A 15,579-nucleotide genomic window follows, 5' to 3' on the forward strand; every position below is an offset into this window, starting at 1 on the left:
TTGTGGTGGCATCTAGAAGAACTCCCAAAAATACCTTCCGAGATTCGGGTTTCATGTGAGATTTCTCTTGATTCACGACCCAACCTAGATATTTTAGGACTGCAATGGCTCGATCTCTGTGTAGGATTAAGATGTTTCTTGTTCTGGCTACCAGCAGAAAATCGTCCAGATAAGGAATTATTGTAATTCCTTCGTTTCTTAAGTATGCCACCACTTCCACCACCAATTTTGTAAATATCCTCGGTGCTGACGCCAGGCCAAACGGGAGACCTTGAAATTGAAGGTGGCAGGTTTGGTCCGGAAACTTTACAGAAAACCTCAGAAGCTCCTGAGATGTTGCATGGATTGGAACCTGATGATACGCGCTTTTTAGGTCGAGCGTACACATTACCGCATCTTTGTCTATGAGATGGACCGTTGTTTTTATTGATTCCATTCTGAATCTTTTGTATTTTACATAGACGTTCAATGGTTTTAAGTTTATTATTGTGCGTGTTTCCCCTGATGGCTTTGGGATTGAGAATAGTGAAGAGTAGTGACCTCTGGCTATTTCTGTTGTGGGGACCCGCACTATAACTTGAGAACTGAACAACTTCAGAATGTCTATGAACATTGGTGAATCTTTTGCCACCTTGGTAGGTGGGATACACCTCTGTGGTGCTGGGGATATGAGCTCTATCCTGTAACCCTCTGAAATAATTTTTAGGACATAGGCATTTTTTGTGACTTCTTTCCAGTTGTCCAGAAAGAGACTGAGCCTGCCCCCTATACCTATGGCGTCATTGTCTCCTAGATCTAGGGCTTGACCCAAACAGGGAGTTTCTTCCCCTTCGGTTCTGAGAATAGGCACCTCTATAGGAACCTCTGCTGGGTCTCCACTGTTCTCTATAATCCGGCTGCTTGAATTTATAGGAACTTCGAGGTGGAGGTCTCTTCCGAAATGGCTGGAATTTTTTCGGTTTTTCCTCAGGAAAACCTTTTTTATTATCTGATGCGGATTCAAGAATATCGTCTAATGCTTGTCCAAATACCTTGGACCCTGAAAAGGGAATAGCACATAATTTGTTTTTTGATGCATTATCCCCTGACCAAGATTTAAGCCATATAGCTCTACGAGTCGCATTGGATAACGAACTATTTCTGGCCGCAAATCTAACGGATTCTGCTGATGTGTCCGCCATAAAGGCTGTGGCAGATTTTATGATGGGTAAGGAGGAAATTAAATCGGCCCGTGGGGTTTTATTCACCAAATGTTCCTCTAACTGCCCCATCCACAAATACATTGATCTAGCTACTGATGTGGCTGCAATGTTAGCTTTTATCAGTGCTGCCGACGTCTCCCATGAACGGCGCAACAGAATATCTGCTTTGCGGTCCATAGCGTCTCTGAGACTAGAAGAGTCCTCGAATGGAATAGCCGTTTTTTTAATAACTTTGGCTATAGGCACGTCGATCTTCGGAATTTCCTCCCATGCCTTGATGTCTTCCGGATCAAATGGTAGACGACTTTTAAATTCTCGCGATACTATCAGTCTACGTTCAGCATCTTTCCATTCTTGTAATATCATCTGTTTGAGGTGATCACTCACAGGGAATACCGTCTGTCTTTGTGATGTCAGTCCTCCAAACATCAAATCTTGTCTGGATTTCGGCCGCGGTTCTTCTTTCATCTGCATTGTATTTCTCACCGCCTGCACTAGATCTTCCGTCTCTTCCACATGGAATAGAAATTTTCTTCCTTGATCCTGTTCCTCTAATGGTAGCTCTCCTTCTTCTTGATCCGAACTTCTACCATCAGATTCTTCTTTAGAAAGCACTTCATCATCATCTTGGTCCAGATCCAACCGTGGCCTTTTACGGCTCCGACCTGGGCTGGAGGGGTACCGCTGTGTCATGGAAGCCAATGAATTTTGTACCTCTTCCCGGATTAAAGACCTCATTTCAGATAGTAATGATGGTTGTTCTTCTCTTACAACTCTGGAAATGCAGGACTCGCATAATTCCTTTTTATGTGCCTCTGGTAATTTAGCATTACATATGGAACATCGTCTGGACTTTGTCAGTGCTTTGCCTGACTTTTTTGCCACTGACAGGGATGTCTGTTGAGTCTCCTTATCCTAAGTATAAGAATGAGTACATCTTAGTGACTTAGGAATAAGTGAGAAAGGTAATATGCGCTATGCGCACTTACCCCAGTCTCCTCACTCCTGGGATCCACATCCTCTGTTTAAATATAAATATATATATCATATAAATAGAACGTCTCCTGCTAGATATATGTATATAGGGATTTTGCAGCACTGCTGCACTTACCCCTTGTCTCTGGCATTGCAGACCTCCTCTCCGGCTGTTTCACTTGCATGCACCTGTGTCCTGGTTAATGTAGAGCTCACTCCAACCTGTAGAACGCCGGCGCCTATTTTTAAATCTGGCGCCTTTTTATATACGCTTTAGCGTTCCACCCTGTGGAACGCATACCCTGCCGCCGAATGTACCGGATCTGATGCCGCTGACGTCACCGGAAGCGCTATATCACTTACTTCCGCGTTCCACGCAGTGGAACGCACGCTGAAGCCGGGAGGTTCTGCTGCCCCTGCCTGCTCGTATAAGAGCATGCGGACCTCTGCGCCCATCCTGGCGCCTCTTGTCCTTCCTGGCGCCTGAGCCGAGAGCCTCCCCCTGGGAGGAAGCGGCTCACCCAGGAGCGCGTCCGCTCGACTGGTCTCTGGACGCAGGGACTCCCACCCGGGGAGTATGTGCCCTGGGCTACCGACGAGGGGGAAGGATTTTGGACCAGCCGCACGATCCCCCTGAGCCCTCCGGTAAGCTTGATCTCTCGTGTGTCCCTCCATGCAGGGACAGGAAAAAACACTAAAGGAAAGGGGGCGGAGTGGGACCTTTTAACCTCTCGTGTTGTTTCCTGTCCCAGCAAGGAGGAGGAGGACGTCCTCCAGCATGCTGTCAGGGGGACGTCCTGGAAAGTTTAATTGCAATCATTACATTATGGTAAATAATGAAATTTAACACTATATGCTAATTTTTTGAGAAGGACCTGTATATACATATATACATATATATACACACACACTAGATGGTGGCCCGATTCTAACGCATCGGGTATTCTAGAATATGTAGTATATTTATGAAGATTTCAGAATAATGCAATGAATACACAGGATTCGGCCGTGCGCGATCAATTAGTGAAGGGTGATTCAAATCCCGCGCCAATTCGTGGCCGGACTGTGCCTGTCGCTGATTGTTCGCGGCCGGCAGGGCACAACCTATCACTGACGCCAGGGCCAGCTCCAAGTTTTTGAGGGCCCTGGGCAAAAGAGTCTCACAGCCCACGTAGCATATAACACAGCCCACGTAGTATATAGCACAGCTACGTAGTACATAACACAGCCACGTAGTACATTGCACAGCCACGTAGTATATAGCACAGCCCGCACAGTATATAGCACAGCCACGTAGTATCTAGCACAGCTACGTAGTACATAACACAGCCATGTAGTAAATTGCACAGCCACGTAGTATATAGCACAGCCCACGTAGTATATAGCACAGCAACGCAGTATACAACACAGCCCACGTAGTATACAACACAGCCCACGTAGTATATAGCAATGTGGGCACCATATCCCTGTTAAAAAAAAAAAAGAATTAAAATAAAAAATAGTTATATACTCACCTTCCGGTGTCCACAGCAGCCTTTAGCGATGCTCCTTGCGAAGCTACGTTCCCAATAATGCCTTGCGGCAATAACCCGTGATGATGTAGCGGTCTAGCGAGACCGCTACGTCATCTGGGGTCATTGCCGCAATGCATTCTTGGGAGCGGAGCGGAGCGAGGAGCGGGAAAAGCTGTAGTGGACGCCGGAAGGTGAGAATATAATGATTTTTTCTTTTTTTTTTTAACATTATATTATTTTACTATTGATGCTGCATAGGCATCAATAACCCCTTAGTGACGGAGTCAAATTATTGAAATCTGACCAGTGTTACTTCATGTAGTAATAACACTGGAAAACTTCAGCATATCCCAGTGATTTTGAGACTGTTTTTTTGTGACACATTATACTTTTTGATAAAGGTAGATTTAGGTCGATATGCTTTCTGTTTATTTATAAAAAAAATTCAGAAATTTGAGAAAAATGTTAAAAAAAATTAGCAATTTTCAAACTATGAATGATTACCCCTTTAATCCAGATAGACATAACACACAAAAACATTAATAAATAACATTTTCCACATGTCTGCTTTACATCAGCATCATTTATAAAATGTAGCAGCAATTTTTCATTTTTTCAAGGAAATTTACAAAATTTACTTTTTTAGGGACCTATCCATGTTTGAAGTGCCTTTAGGGGTCCCATATATTGGGAAACCCCCAAAAGTGATACCATTTTAAAAACAGCATCCCCTGACATTTTGAAAACTGCTGTCACGTAGTTTATTAACCCTGCAGGTGATATTCAGGAATTAATGCAAAATGGCATGACAGAAATGAAAATGTGCATTTTTACCACCTAAATGTTGCTAACTTCTGAACAGATTACTATAGCTGGCAGACTCTAAGGCCGCTATTTGGTCGTGAATTGTCATCGCAAACATCAGGACCACACAATCATGATCTGAGGGCACCAAATGGGATAAATAGGAAGACCCCACACTCTGTTAACCATTTATATGATGTACTCACTATTGACAGCAGCATCTAAGGGGTTAAACAGATATGGAAGGTGCAATCCTGATCGTGGCTGATGCAGCAGGATGTCAGCTATAGTGTCCAGCCGAGAGCTGCGGGATTGTCACCTGTATGGGGAGGCTATACTCTTATATCTCAGGTCAGTTAAAAGCTGTATCAGCGCTCATGAAGGGGTTAAATGTATTTTTTTTTTTCTGAAGCGCATGGAATTGGATATGTACAATTCTAACGTAATTCTTAGTTCCGATACCAATAAAAAACACAAGGCAACTACATAAGTCTACTACAAGTCATAGGCAACATATTTCCATACCTTCGCCACATCAAATCTTTCAGTTTTCAAAATCCAGCGAACCACCTAAAGTAAAAAAAAAAAAAGACAGGTATAATAAAAAGACACATAAGTCACATAAATACAACACATTGCTAAGTAGCATTACTGACATTGGGAATAAAAATTAGAAGGGTTAAGAAGGGATAGTTTGGCGCCAGCCGCTGTGACTCACAGTGATTCAGTGGCATCCGTGCCAGTTTGCAAACAGTTTCGGCATGGCTACCTGGGGAAAAAAAAAACAAAAACACAGGAGTGCCACTAATGTCTGATGAGTGAACCCCTTTACACTGGGACTACGCAGAAACTTTGGGTGCAGCACATGTAATGCGGTCAGAATTTTACACTGCAGTGCAATACAAATGAATGGGGTCACATTGTTTCCCCAAGGGCACTGTGACATGCAAGGCACAAAAACCCCAACTGTGCCACATTACTTGCCACGTGTGTGTCGCGGTACCCTCCGGGAAGCAATGCGTCCCATTCACTTGTATGGTGCTGCGGTAGATCAGTGACACGTAGTAAACTTTGCTTTATGGATAAGCAGACAGTGATGACAGTCATTACAGGCACTGGCACAGTCCCTAACATGGACTCCTATGCCGCTGTGGTTTATCTGCTAGCATAATAGTATCCAGAAACTACATAAGATGGTCTCTAAGACCGTACACTCCAACTGGTCACTGGCTGACTGACAATCATTTGATAATGTAAAAATCTGCAACCCTTTCCTGTCACAGCCAATTTTTATTTTTGCCCTTTCATTTTTTTTCCCACTATTTCCGAGGGCCATAATGTTTTTTTTTTTTCCCACTGACATTGTAGTATTAAGGAACGGTTGTTGTGCAGGACAAGTGGTAGTTTGGAGTAACACTCGAGTACATTTTACCACATTGTGTACTGGGAAATAAGATAAATTCTAAGCGAGGTAAAATGTGGGGAGGAAAAAATGCAGCTCTGCCATCCATTGTTTGGTGGATTTTGCTTTTATGGTATTTGCGGTGTCATAAAAATGACATGATTACCCTGGTCAGTGCAGGTAACAAGCAACAATCAGTACCAAGATGTCGTTGATACTATTGTGGAATATATTATTTAAGCTTCTTTTGAATTATTAATGGCCGCTGCGGTAACAAAAAAATAAATAAATAAAATGGGAGTCTCAATATTTACGACGTTTATTGTAAGGCTGTGTGCACATGGTGCGCTTTTCCGTTGTTTTTTCCGTGTGGAAATTATCTAAACAACGCTATGGAATCCTTATGCCAGATAATTCAATGACAATCCTGGAGTGTTGTGCACATGATCAGTCATTTTGCTCTGAGTATTTGTAGGGCGCTTTGTTCTGCAGCACGTCAATTCTTTAGGGATTTTTAGCGTTTTTCACGCATAGACTTCAATTTAGGCTACGTTCACATTAGCGTTAAGCTAATGTGCGTCGGGTTTGCGTCGGCGACGCAGCGGCGACGCATGCGTCATGCGCCCCTATACTTAACATGGGGGACGCATGCGTTTTTTTTGTTGCGTTGTGCGACACATGCGTCTTTTTTGCCGCAAGCGTCGGACCAAGAAAACGCAACAAGTTGCATTTTTCTTGCGTCTGATTTTCGGCAAAAACCGACGCATGCGTCGCAAAACGCAGCGTTTTTGCGTGCGTTTTGACGCGTTTTTGCGTGCGTTGTGCGTTGCGTCGCCGACGCAGCGGCGCACAACGCTAGTGTGAACGTAGCCTAAGTCAGTCAAATCTGCAGCAAAAATGCAGGTATAAAAAGGTTTGTGGACTTGCTGAGTTTTTGCTTACGTTTTTACAGACTTCCAATGGAGTTTCCCACACGGTCACCTGTGTGACAGAGTGGGAAACACTGGCGGTAATGCTAGAGCCGGTAACATTGATATTGTCTGTCAGCGTGACCACGCAGCTGTGACTGTGACCGGCGGGAAAAAGCTTACCCCAGGTCACCGGCGTTGGCTAATGAGTCTGCTACTCCCATCAGGCTGCGTCTGCTGTCAATGATAACAGTGATGGCAGGAGCCGCTAATGGGAGAAGTAATCTCATCAGTCGACGCCAGTGCTCAAACCTAATAGAAAAAAAAATAAATAAAACATGTAAAATAATTCAATAGATATTCAAATTTAAAAAAAAACACATTATGCTTACCTAACACAAAATCCCTGATGCCCTCGTCTCCTGTAAACAATCAAAAATAATAAACAAACATACTCTCCTGTCCGCCATAGTCCATGTAATCCAGAGTATCCCGTAGCCATCTCACTTGTAGAACAGTCACATCGAGACATGTGACTGCTCTAACCGAAGGACACACTGACAGGAGCATCATCGCTCCAGCAGTGTATAGTGCTGTGCTGCCTTGAGAGAGGTCCCACAAGTTCATTAGCTGATGAGCTCTGGTGATCTCACTTGTGGCTCCACCACTGCTTGAGAACTATCTCAAGCAGCAGTGGTACCATATGTGAGATCACCGGGGCTCATCAGCTGAACTTTCTCACTGCAGCCCAGCGCTACACACTGCAGGAGCGATTATGGTAACTCCTCTGTCAATGTGCAGCCAGGTGTCCTTGAGAGCAGTCACATCACTGTCTGCTCTCAGTCATCAGGATTGTCGTGGGACATTATGGGTTATCATCTTCTCGACGGACAGGTGAGGAATATTGTTGTTTATTATTTAATTCTGTTACAGTAGATGTTGGCTTCACTTGATTAGGCGTTCGGTGAATATGGTTTAATTTATATTCAATAAAGAAGTCTGTCATTATTTCAAATAAAGGACTTTATTCTGGGTGTGTGTGTTTTATAATACAACTATGGGGCTAGTAATGGGCGCGTCTTATATACGCCTCTCCATTACTAACCTCTGGGCTTGATTTCACCTGACAATACAACGGTGACATCAACCCCCCCAACTATTACCTCACTTGCCACGCACTAGGGTAAGCAGGAAGAACTAAGCTAAGCACCAGAATTGGCGCATGTTATTGATGTGCCATTTCTGGGGCGGCTGAGAGTTGATGTTTTTAGTCTGGGAGGGGGCCAATATCCATGGCCCCTTCCTAGGCTATTAATATCAGTCCGCAGCTGTCTGCCTAGCCTTTGCTGCTTAGATTTTATAGGGGGGACCCCACTTAAATTTTTCCTGGGGGTCCCCCTGTAAAGTAGCCAGTAAAGGGTAATCAAACAGCTGTGAGCTGATATTAACAGCCCGGGAACCTTTATGGCTATTGGCTCTTTCCCTGAATATTAACAGTTAAAAATTAACAAGCCCTAATCCCATTACTCTGATGTCACTGCATCACAATGAAAAAGAAGGTTTTGAACCAAGAAATTACATCACAAAATGTTATTTAGCTATCTTTACTTAGATCAAAAAAGCATTCATCGCTGTACAAAAATGCACATTTTTGCTGCCAAGAGATGCAGAAACCTTGCAGAAATTTATGCAAGCAAATACTCAAAGTGTGCACATACCCTAATGGTTAGTAATTTTATACTTTGATGCATAGGACCTTTACGAATGTGGCGATACTGAATGTGCTTATATTTTACATTTCTTTATTTTTAAATTTTTATATGTATCAAAACTTGTTCTACTTTACATTTTATTTTTTTTAGCCCCGTAGAGGACATTGTTCTATACACTGCAATAGTGCTGTAAGTAGTTTGTAGCAAAAATCACGCTTTTCTATTAAACTCCTGTGATAACGGCATAAGGGAAGGCAACGGGCACCTGAATGGCCGGATCCTGAGTTTTCAATATCATTCTCGGAGATTATTTAAGGGGCTATACAACTTGCTTGAAGTGAATGGTTCCTTTCGGGCTCTGTGGAGGATTACAACAGAAAATCCTAAATAGAGCTTAGTGCATGGCACTGTTATAATGTGCACCCAGCCTTAGAAAGCTCCAGGACCTATAGTGCTGGCACAATTCCGATGTAGTGTTAAAAAGAGTGGATGACCAATTACAGAGCATGAGAGTAAATAAAGTTTAGAATAATATGTGCCCAAAGTGGTTTATCTTGTAGGGGACAGAGGGAAGAAAAAAACCTGAAGAGGACAAACGCTTTAAAGTACGTAGACCCGAGGAAACTTTGTGCAGTCAAGAAAACAGAAACATTCCACCTTGATACCCTTCAATCTGATAAAGGATTAGTCAGACTGACAAAAGTTATGCAAAAGTATTTTCCAAGGCTGTCAAACCTTCATAGCAGGTTGTAACAGGAGGGGATGAGCTGTACTCGCGCTACACCCTGGCTGCTTTATCCACAAGCCGTCACATTCTTCCATTCCCTCATGCTAGGGTTGTGCTGGCCACAGACGCTATATATTAATATCAGCCAAACCCTCTGACTTTGACAGGACCAGCCAAACAACTAGCGTGTGTGAGGGTCTCTTGACATTGACGCTCTTGTGGATGGGGTGTGTGGATAAGATTGGGCAGCTGGTATTCCATATGTCTGATCCTTCCATCTTTAGGAGCAGTAGTCCGCCAGCAGTCACCTGACAGTATCATCCTCCTCTATAGGAACACACTTGCTTAATCTTCATACATACGGGAATAGTGGGGGGTGAGAGAAATACCGGTTAGATGAATGAGTGGTTGTGTTTTACATCAGATTGGTTTCAGTCATACATATAATTCATAAAAAAGAATACGCTGTGGCCCCGATTCACGGAAGCAATTTTGAAAAGTCGCCAGTCTCTGACAGGAGTAAGATTTAATGAGTAAAATCTTAATGAGCGAGGAGCGTCTGACTCCAGCACGCCCCTTCATCAGGATGGGTGGGAACATCACCTGCCTTGGTGAATCGGGGGTGCATGTACACAGGAAACGCTTATTCCCAATAATCAACCAATCACTTGCTCTGCTTTATTAAAAATCAATGTTTGCGACAGCACATCAACGAGGAGACGTGGCAGCAAGAGCAATTACATAACTTGTACATAACATGATCATGGTAACAACTGTTCTTTGCACATGGGTGTGCCGTCTGCCTGTCAACATGGCTGTTAAAGTATTCCCAACAGGCTATGTAGCCGATCAACAGTCGCTTAACGGCCGCAGGTCAGCCATTGTAAACGAACGCTCACCAGTAACATTTCTAGTAAGCGCTATCAGAAAGGCCATAAAAGCCCCATACACATTAGTGTCGGCCTAACTTACACAAATGGGGTCGTCAGCCTAACTCAGCGTATGGGCGGCCTCCTAACTCCTGCCTTGTAGGCAATATTGGAGACTAGAAATATTAAGAAGCGTATAGGGGTTGCCCACTACCAGCACAGCCCCATCTCGATCTGAATGTTTGCCCCCCCGTGAAAATAGAAAACACCTATAGTCCCCTCTCGTGCTGATGCCGTTCCAGCTGTGTCGGCACCTGCGCTCCCGGGAGGGTAGTTGTTGTGTCACACGAGTCCTCACATCACTGTCCTCTCCTACGGTACATATTAGTAACCACAAGGAAGCGAGACCTGCAGCTGTCCGCTCACCTCCTCTTCATCACTAATGCGTAATAGGTGGGGACAAGGTCTCCAGCGCCGATTGGGAGCTTCCCTGCAGCACACACCGCTGTCCCTCCTCTCTGGGCGTGATCAAGGTTCGTGGACCTACACATTGGCCTTTCTACCTGTACAGAATTATTGCAGCACCTTTACAATTAAATTTCACATCAATTGATTTGAGAGCTGTGGTATTCTATGATTTATGCTGCTCACTACCACTGAGCACATACATTTATTTAGATGGTGGGCCTGCCATTATTTCCTCTAGTTTTAATCATTTGTGATTTTCTTGTATGCCTAAAGGTACCGTCACACTTAGCAACTTTGCAGCGAGAACGACAACAATCCGTCACGTTGCAGCGTCCTGGATAGCGATCTCGTTGTGTTTGACACGCAGCAGTGATCTGGATCCCGCTGTGCCATCGCTGGTCGGAGCTAGAAGTCCAGAACTTTATTTCGTCGCCAGGTCGGCGTGTATCGTCATGTTTGACATCAAAAGCAATGACGCCAGCAAATAGCATAGGGGGCGTCGCAGCGTCTCCTTCTAGCCAGTCGGTACACTCCGGCTGTTTGACATGGAGCTAACAACCAGCGAGAACGAGAAGTGAGTCGCCGTTACGTCACTGGATCGCTCCTGCATCGTTCTGGAGTTGCTGTGTTTGACGTCTCTACAGCGACCTAACAGCGACGCTGCGGCGATCTAGTTTAGGTCGGCTTGTTGTCTATATCGCCGCAGCGTCGCTGAGTGTGACGGTACCTTAAGGAAAAATAAAATTGCAAAGGTTCTCCGGGACAGGAACTCTAGTTCCACTTATTAGGGATGGCAATCCTTAGCCTAATGTGACAAGGCCCTGTTAGAAGGTTGGTATTTACTTTTAGAAGTCACACCGGAAACTTTATTAGCAGAAACGTGTTTCAGGGTTTTTGCCCCTCATCGGTCCCAAATGTAACAATGGATTTGGTTGGTTGAGAGGCGTCTGACAGGTAGTCTAAGGGTAAAGTTTCTCCTTGTGGAGAAGGCAATGTCTGCTCCCATGGGATTTTAAATATGCAAATGGATTCTTCCCCTACTGGAAGTAAGCAATTCTAAAACATTACTGTCTTGACCCACTTCCAGAGGCTTCTCACCGAGCCAAATCAGTTTTACTGCTTTGCACTGATGAGCAGCACACACCGCAAAACAAAACAATTGCAAACAAAGGTTTCTGTACCAAATATTAAGTTCTGTTTTTCTATTGTATCAAAATACTCATTTCATGCAACAAAATGCAAATTATGTAAAAATCATACAATGTGACTTTCTGGATTTTATTTTTAAGATTCGGTCTCTCACAGGTGAAGTGTACCTAAGATACAAATTACAGACCTCTCCATTCTCTGTAGGTGGGAAAACGAGCAAAATCGGCTGCGTATCAAATACTTATTTTCCCAGCTGTATGTGCCATAATTTTCATGTGCGGAACACAGAAGTGGAAATGTTGAAACTCAGAGGAGAGGCGCCATGTTTGACCGAGTCATCCAAGGCAAAGGCTTTGGCAAAGGAGGAGGAAGTTGTTGGAGAATTTTTTTTTTCTCTCTTTAGAAATTAACCACTGCTTGCTCAGGCTCGGTGCTTCTTAAAGCGGTTTTCCACATTAAGGAAAGTTCAAACCAAATATATAAAATAAGACAGAAACAGAGATGTTATTCAGGTCCAGCTCCTCTGTTCTCGTTGTTTGGCTGCAGCGGTGATGCATGGTGTCGACAACAAGCTTCACAGCTGCAGCCAATCAATAATCTCACAGACTCGTACCATCTACATCGGCGTAGCTTAATGATTAGGTGCTGCTGCAGCGAAAACACAGATCTAAGAAACGGCGTGGACCAGACACTGGACCAGGGGAGGGGAGAGTCATCTCCGTTTGTTATTTCAGGTATAAAATTGTATACAAGAGCATTAGGGGCTTGTTTTCCTCAAAATGGAAACCCCCTTTAATGATTAAAGCACTCTGTGTTGAAGTGCTATGAATACCTGTGTGCAGCTTGCAATTAGGAAAGGGACGAAAATTCTGAAAGTAAAGCCATGGATGGTCAAGCACTACGATAATGATGATCCATCTCCAGGAGAAGTGATCAATATTAGAAGAGTGAGGGTAGGAGAGCCAGCACCCCAACAATCAGCTGCTACCTGATCCTTCTGCAGCCAGAAGACCACAGCCCTGTACGCAGTCTAGTGGCCGTTCTTGGGTACTGCAGCTCTGTTCTCCGGCAGACCCATAGACAAGGAATGGAGCATGCTCAATCTCCGCTCCACTCAGTGAGGTTCCCAGCCGGGGAAACCTTCCCCCCAGCAATCCCCAAGTGACTGCTATTTTATAAATAGGAAATAACTTACAAACGTGACAACTCCTTTAACAACTAGATTAAAAAGTGACATCATTTTCCATTATACACTGAGGACACTTGAAAACTTTACACATTTGTACCAGTTATTAAACGGTTCCGTCTATATGTGTGCAGCACGCGACCCTACTTCATAAAATACAATAAGAGAGGAACGGTAAACCACAACCCTATAATAGTGGGGCCATTACCAGCCCCCGACATGCAGGTGCAGAGCATGTGAATGCCGCCCCTGTACAGTCAGGCACCTGCACTCACTGCTAGGAGTCATAGACCACACATCATATGTAACCGGCATGACCTGAATCCCATACCGATGAGGAGAGAAAAAAAATGGTGTGACTATCACTCACAAGTGCTCAGGTAGTATCCGAGACCGCAGAGCACAAGTGCTTACAGGAGTTTTCCCACGAGCAAAGTACGGTACATTAGATTTAATCGATCTTAGAATAGTAAAAAGTTCCACAATTGGATGTGATTACATATAATGTTCCTGTGCCGAGATAATCTTATAAATGTGCCCCTGCTGTGTACTGTGAAATGGCTGAGTCTGACTGTGCAGGAACATGGTCTGATCATACCACATCTCCTGGGCAGGGGAGGAAGCAAAAGAGTCTACAAATAGGATGGCAGGGGATCACAGCTGATTCTTTCTATAAGGAAAAACAAGTTTTTATACAAACAGTATTTTTTATTTTTTTATTTTTTTTACAAAAACCAGCAGCTGTGATCCCCCTCCTGTAATGTCTTTATACTCTTTTGCTTCCTCCCCTGCCCAGGAGCTGTGGTATGATCAGACCGTGTTCCTGTATGGTCAGACACAGCCATTACACAGTACACAGCAGGGGCACATTTATAAGAATATCTCAGCACAGGAACATTTTATTTAACATGTCCATTTGTGGAACTTTTTACTATTCTAAGATCTATAGATTATACAGCGTACTTTATTCGTGGGGAAAACCCCATGAAATGTCTATCCCTGTGACCTTCGCTATGAAATGCACAAGGCCAGGTAGCAAGTTATTAACGATCAGTATTGGGACGGCCATTACAGTCACCAATAATCTGTGGACACAGGTGGCCTTCACATGACCGCAAAACCCTATGGAGTCATCATACGGGTTAAAAAATTCAGACACTTAACCACTTGGCCATATTATGCCATAAGGCAATGTACGGGCCACTGCCAAGCAAAGATAGTACTTGCTTGACAGCAGCACGCCCCTAGCAACGTCTCCTCCATGATCCAGCGCAGCAGCACGCCCCTAGCTACGTCTACTCCATGATCCAGTACAGCAGCATGCCCCTAGCAACCAGTCTACTCCATGATCCAGCGCAGCAGCACGCCCCTAGCTACGTCTACTCCATGATCCAGTACAGCAGCACGCCCCTAGCAACCAGTCTACTCCATGATCCAGCGCAGCAGCACGCCCCTAGCAGTCTACTCCATGATCCAATGCAGCAGCACGCCCCTAACAACCAGTCTACTCCATGATCCAGCGCAGCAGCACGCCCCTAACAACCAGTCTACTCCATGATCCAGCGCAGCACGCCCCTAGCTACGTCTACTCCATGATCCAGTACAGCAGCACGCCCCTAACAACCAGTCTACTCCATGATCCAGCGCAGCACGCCCCTAGCTACGTCTACTCCATGATCCAGTACAGCAGCACGCCCCTAGCAACCAGTCTACTCCATGATCCAGCGCAGCAGCACGCCCCTAGCTACATCTACTCCATGATCCAGTACAGCAGCACGCCCCTAACAACCAGTCTACTCCATGATCCAGAGCAGCAGCACGCCCCTAGCTACGTCTATTCCATGATCCAACGCACCACCACGCCCCTAACAACCAGTCTACTCCATGATCCAATGCAGCAGCACGCCCCTAAAAACCAGTCTACTCCATGATCCAGCGCAGCAGCACGCCCCTAGCAGTCTACTCCATGATCCAATGCAGCAGCACGCCCCTAACAACCAGTCTACTCCATGATCCAGCGCAGCAGCACGCCCCTAACAACCAGTCTACTCCATGATCCAGCGCAGCACGCCCCTAGCTACGTCTACTCCATGATCCAGTACAGCAGCACGCCCCTAACAACCAGTCTACTCCATGATCCAGCGCAGCACGCCCCTAGCTACGTCTACTCCATGATCCAGTACAGCAGCACGCCCCTAGCAACCAGTCTACTCCATGATCCAGCGCAGCAGCACGCCCCTAGCTACGTCTACTCCATGATCCAGTACAGCAGCACGCCCCTAGCAACCAGTCTACTCCATGATCCAGTACAGCAGCACGCCCCTAGCTACGTCTACTCCATGATCCAACGCAGCAGCACGCCCCTAACAACCAGTCTACTCCATGATCCAGTACAGCAGCACGCCCCTAGCAACCAGTCTACTCCATGATCCAACGCAGCAGCACGCCCCTAACAACCAGTCTACTCCATGATCCAGAGCAGCAGCACGCCCCTAGCAACCAGTCTACTCCATGATCCAACACAGCAGCACGCCCCTAGCAACCAGTCTACTCTGTGATCCAGCGCAGCACGCCCCTAGCTACGTCTACTCCATGATCCAGTACAGCAGCACGCCCCTAGCAACCAGTCTACTCCATGATCCAACACAGCAGCACGCCCCTAG

The 15,579-nt window shown here is 45.2% G+C and overlaps 1 protein-coding gene across 1 annotated transcript in view; it reads right to left on the bottom strand.

The window, feature by feature from the left end:
- NCK1 (NCK adaptor protein 1) overlaps positions 1-15,579 on the bottom strand; it is a 179,808-nt gene that overhangs the window by 115,513 nt on the left and 48,716 nt on the right. The window contains exon 3 of the mRNA XM_077291300.1: positions 5,021-5,065. The gene's annotated coding sequence lies outside the window, so the exon portion shown is untranslated. The remainder of the gene's footprint in view (positions 1-5,020; positions 5,066-15,579) is intronic.

The sequence above is a fragment of the Ranitomeya variabilis genome, chromosome 2 (assembly GCF_051348905.1).
Source record: "Ranitomeya variabilis isolate aRanVar5 chromosome 2, aRanVar5.hap1, whole genome shotgun sequence".
Taxonomy (NCBI): domain Eukaryota; kingdom Metazoa; phylum Chordata; class Amphibia; order Anura; family Dendrobatidae; genus Ranitomeya; species Ranitomeya variabilis.